The following is a 6,000-nucleotide window of genomic DNA, read 5'->3' as shown; positions in this document are numbered from 1 at the left end:
TTACTGGCACCATATGTCTCCATCCAGCTGCGCAGTGTTTATTATGAAAAAGGCGGGGAGGGTGGAAGTATACAGTATTTCAGTTTAGATGGCCAACATTGCCATAATATGCCCTTTTTCCAGAAGTTTATTACTTCCACAAAGACACACTGTCAGCTGATATTTACTTTACATACAATTTCCAAATAAGATACTAAGTTGCAAAAGTGTGTGGTGATGTGATGTGGAATAGGGAATTATGCCCACAGCCCTGATCCCTCAGTTAGATTTGCTGGTGTGGAGCCCTGCACCCATGTAGAGCCAGCAGATTGTCATATAGGCTACAGGGATCCATGTTGCCAGATCCGATTACAGGATCAGGACCCATGTTGGTTTGCAGAGTATGGCTTCAAACGATCCATGCTATTATTATTATCCAGTGTATTCTTTGTGTGTGTGGCTTATTTTTGCTTTTAATTACTGAACACATTCACTGCTCAGGAGAGTGAGGGATGAACAATGCCAGTTTGAGCCTGGCACTGCAAGCTTTAACATTCTTCTGATACTTCAGTCTTGACCCCTTGACCTACATCATCCTTGTTTCATTCTATTGCCAGGCCTCTCTTGAGTAGAGCTACTTAATTATGCCCGATTGTTAGATGGCTTTGCAGTGCTAGACAATGGCAACTATGCTGAATCCTGCATGTTAGCCTGTAATTTCCATCCCCTGTCTCTGATGCTCCAGTCTAGATGCCCAAACTTACTATTGATTGGCATCAGTATTTTCACCTTGGTCTCCGCAGGTGAAAAGCTAATGCACTAACCTACCCATTTTGGCCAAGATAATACAGCATTTGAAAAATGCACATGGATGTGACACACACCTGCAGGGCTGCTGGAACAATTTTTATAGTGGGGGTGCTGAGAGCCATTGAACCAAACTGTAAACCCTGTATATAATTGTCATAAATATAAAGGGAAGGGTAAACCCCTTTGAAATCCCTCCTGGCCAGGGGAAAGCTCCTCTCACCTGTAAAGGGTTAAGAAGCTAAAGGTAACCTCGCTGGCACCTGACCAAAATGACCAATGAGGAGACAAGATACTTTCAAAAGCTGGGAGGAGGGAGAGAAACAAAGGGTCTGGGTCTGTCTGTATGCTGCGCTTGCCAGGGACAGAACAGGAATGGAGTCTTAGAACTTTTAGTAAGTAATCTAGCTAGGTATGTGCTAGATTATGATTTCTTTAAATGGCTGAGAAAAGAATTGTGCTGAATAGAATAACTATTTCTGTCTGTGTATCTTTTTTGTAACTTAAGGTTTTGCCTAGAGGGGTTCTCTATGTTTTTGAATCTAATTACCCTGTAAGATATATACCATCCTGATTTTACAGGGGGGATTTCTTTATTTCTATTTACTTCTATTTTTTATTAAAAGTCTTCTTGTAAAACACTGAATGCTTTTTCATTGTTCTCAGATCCAAGGGTTTGGGTTTGTGGTCACCTATGCAAATTGGTGAGGCTTTTTATCCAACATTTCCCAGGAAAGGGGGGGTGCAAGTGTTGGGAGGATTGTTCATTGTTCTTAAGATCCAAGGGTCTGGGTCTGTAGTCACCTAGGCAAATTGGTGAGGCTTTTTACCAAACCTTGTCCAGGAAGTGGGGTGCAAGGTTTTGGAAAGTATTTTGGGGGGAAGGACGCGTCCAAACAGCTCTTCCCCAGTAACCAGTATTAGTTTGGTGGTGGTAGCGGCCATTCCAAGGATAACGGGGGTAATATTTTGTACCTTGGGGAAGTTTTGACCTAAGCTGGTAAAGATAAGCTTAGGAGGTTTTTCATGCAGGTCCCCACATCTGTACCCTAGAGTTCAGAGTGGGGGAGGAACCTTGACATGGTGGCACAGTGGTGGGATTAACCTGAAATCATTTTGAGATCCAGTTGAGATTTTTTGAACTAGAAATACAGATTTTAAAAAGGAATTTTTAGGAAGTCCAGAAAGCAGCTTTGAAACTGAAAGCAGCTTGGTTTCTCTCTGCTTTGTGGCCAAGCAGAGACAAAAGGGGATTATCTTGTGAATTGCAGGTTTTCTTTGCCTGGAGGCAGAGTACTTAACTCCTGCAGGGAAATTCACAGTCTTCCAACCCAGAGGTTTTTTTTTTTCTTTTCTTCCTAAAAGTAAATAGGGGGTGTGTGCTCTACCCATTTGCCTGGAGACAAAAGTGGCAGGGTTTTTTTTAGGATTTTGATTTTTTTTTTGTTTTACAAGGAGCACAGGTTTGAAAAGAAATTTTTTTTCTTCTTTGGGCTGGGTAAGCAGGTTTCCAAGTAGTTGGAGGTTTTTTGCTTTAATTTGGGCCCAGAGCAGAGACAAGGGAATTGTCTTTTTCTGTAGGCTGACAATCACTATCAGAGAATAGGTATTCTATTCCAGCACAGCAAAATTTTACAGCCAAGTTTTGTTTGTTTATTTCTAAACCTCGGGTGTAAAGTTAGTTAAAAACAGAGAGGTTAGAATGGCCAAATCCTCAGCTCGACTACAGCTGGAATTAGCCAAATTTCAGGCTGAGGAAAAACAAAGGGAACATGAAAGACAGATAGAACTCATGCGGCTGAAGGAGGAGGAGAAGGAAAAAGAGAGGAAGCATGTGGAGGAGATGGAGAGGATAAAGGCCCAGCAGAATATACCAACAAACCCTAGCAATCCTTCTCCAGGTACCACTTCCCATCCCAGAAAGTTCCCCACCTACAAGGCAGGTGATGATACTGAGGCCTTCTTAGAAAACTTCGAAAGGGCCTGCCTTGGGTACAACATCTCTACTGACCAATACATGGTAGAGCTGAGGCCGCAGCTCAGTGGACCCTTAGCTGAGGTGGCAGCTGAAATGCCTAAAGAACACATGAACAAGTATGAACTGTTTAAATCCAAGGCGAGAGTCAGAATGGGGATAACACCCGAGCAGTCTCGTCGGAGGTTCAGAGCCCTAAGGTGGAAACCAGACATGTCATTTACCCGACATGCCTACCACATTGTAAAACATTGGGATGCCTGGATATCAGGAGCAAGTGTTGAATCTCCAGTAAATTTGCCCTTCCTAATGCAAATGGAACAATTCTTAGAGGGTGTTCCTGAGGAAATAGAAAGATACATCCTAGATGGGAAACCCAAAACTGTAATTGAGGCAGGAGAGATTGGAGCCAGATGGGTGGAGGTGGCAGAGAAGAAGAAAACTGGTCGCAGTTGGAGCGGAGACCAGAAGGGACCACCCCAGACCACACCCTATTACCGGGGGCCGCCCAAAGCCCCACCTACCTCCCAAAGAACCCTCCAGACCCCTTATCGTCCCACCACCCCGTTCTCCAGCAACCCTCCTCGCCCCAGTGACCCGTCAGCTGGACGATGTTTTAAGTGTAACGAGCTGGGGCATGTAAAGGCCAACTGCCCCAAGAACCCCAACAGATTACAGTTCATTGCACCGGAATCACACCAGAGGTCCACAGGCCCAGATACCTCCCAGATACCCTTGGAGCGGAGGGAAACTGTGAGTGTGGGTGGGAAGAAGGTCACCGCGTGGAGGGACACCGGAGCACAAGTGTCAGCTATCCATGCTTCCTTAGTGGACCCCAATTTAATCAACCCAGAGATCCAAGTGACGATTCAACCCTTCAAGTCCAACTCTTTCAATTTGCCTACAGCCAAGTTGCCTGTCCAGTACAAGGGCTGGTCAGGAATGTGGACTTTTGCAGTCTATGATGATTATCCCATCCCCATGCTGTTGGGGGAAGACTTGGCCAATCATGTGAAGCAGGCCAAGAGGGTGGGAATGGTCACCCGCAACCAGGCTAAACAAGCCGTGAGGCCTAGCTCTGTTCCGGAAACTTCTATCAGGACCCAGTCAGAGGTGATGGACCTGGACCCCAGGCCAATGTCTGCAACAGCAGTAGTGGGTCCAGTCCCAGAGACCCAGACGGAACCAGTCCCAGAACCGGAACCAGCCGAACAACCAACACCAGACCCCGTGTCAGCACTGAATCCAGTACTTGCAACCTCAACACCAGAGGGCCCCACCGAACCTGAACTGGCAGCAGCCGATAACCCTACACAAGAGGCTCAGCCGGAGCCTGAATCCCAACATAGTACACCAGCGGAGAGCGGTTCACAGTCAACAGAAACAGCTCCACCCCCATATCGCTTCCAGAGGGACCAAGCCTAGGTCCACAATCCCATGAGGAACTGATGTCTCCAGCATCAAGGGAACAGTTCCAGACCGAACAGGAAGCAGATGACAGCCTCCAGAGAGCTTGGACGGCGGCACGGAGCAACCCACCGCCTCTCAGCTCTTCTAATCGATCCAGGTTTGTTGTAGAAAGAGGACTTTTATACAAGGAAACTCTTTCTGGGGGACACCAGGAAGACTGGCATCCTCAGAGACAGTTGGTAGTTCCAACTAAATACCGGGCCAAGCTCTTGAGCTTAGCCCATGATCACCCTAGTGGCCATGCTGGGGTGAACAGGACCAAAGACCGTTTGGGGGGGTCATTCCACTGGGAGGGAATGGGCAAGGATGTTTCTACCTATGTCCAGTCTTGTGAGGTGTGCCAAAGAGTGGGAAAACCCCAAGACCAGGTCAAAGCTCCTCTCCAGCCACTCCCCATCATTGAAGTTCCATTTCAGCGAGTAGCTGTGGATATTCTGGGTCCTTTTCCGAAAAAGACACCCAGAGGAAAGCAGTACATACTGACTTTCATGGATTTTGCCACCCGATGGCCGGAAGCAGTAGCTCTAAGCAACACCAGGGCTAAAAGTGTGTGCCAGGCACTAGCAGACATTTTTGCCAGGGTAGGTTGGCCCTCCGACATCCTCACAGATGCAGGGACTAATTTCCTGGCAGGAACTATGAAAAACCTTTGGGAAGCTCATGGGGTAAATCACTTGGTTGCCACTCCTTACCATCATCAAACAAATGGCATGGTGGAGAAGTTTAATGGAACTTTGGGGGCCATGATACGTAAATTCATAAATGAGCACTCCAATGATTGGGACCTAGTATTGCAGCAGTTGCTCTTTGCCTACAGAGCTGTACCACATCCCAGTTTAGGGTTTTCCCCATTTGAACTTGTATATGGCCGTGAGGTTAAGGGGCCATTGCAGTTGGTGAAGCAGCAATGGGAGGGATTTACACCTTCTCCAGGAACTAACGTTCTGGACTTTGTAACCAACCTACAAAACACCCTCCGAACCTCTTTAGCCCTTGCTAGAGAAAACTTACAGGATGCTCAAAAAGAGCAAAAAGCCTGGTATGATAAACATGCCAGAGAGCGTTCCTTCAAAGTAGGAGACCAGGTCATGGTCTTAAAGGCGCTCCAGGCCCATAAAATGGAAGCATCGTGGGAAGGGCCATTCGTGGTCCAGGAGCGCCTGGGAGCTGTTAATTATCTCATAGCATTCCCCACCTCCAACCGAAAGCCTAAGGTGTATCATATTAATTCTCTAAAGCCCTTTTATTCCAGAGAATTAAAGGTTTGTCAGTTTACAGCCCAGGGAGGAGACGACGCTGAGTGGCCTGAAGGTGTCTACTACGAAGGGAAATGTGCTGGTGGTGTGGAAGAGGTGAACCTCTCCATGACCCTTGGGCATATGCAGCGACAGCAGATCCAGGAGCTGTGCACTAGCTACGCGCCAACGTTCTCAGCCACCCCAGGACTGACTGAACGGGCATACCACTCCATTGACACAGGTAATGCTCACCCAATTAGGGTCCAACCTTACCGGGTGTCTCCTCAAGCTAAAACTGCTATAGAACGGGAGATCCAGGATATGTTACAGATGGGTGTAATCCGCCCCTCTGAAAGTGCATGGGCATCTCCAGTGGTTCTAGTTCCCAAACCAGATGGGGAAATACGTTTTTGCGTGGACTACCGTAAGCTAAATGCTGTAACTCGCCCAGACAACTATCCCATGCCACGCACAGATGAACTATTAGAGAAACTGGGAAGGGCCCAGTTCATCTCTACCTTGGACTTAACC

The sequence above is a fragment of the Lepidochelys olivacea genome, assembly GCF_965140295.1.
Source record: "Lepidochelys olivacea isolate rLepOli2 genome assembly, chromosome: 17".
Taxonomy (NCBI): domain Eukaryota; kingdom Metazoa; phylum Chordata; order Testudines; family Cheloniidae; genus Lepidochelys; species Lepidochelys olivacea.
Note: the sequence above shows the minus strand (reverse complement) of the source record.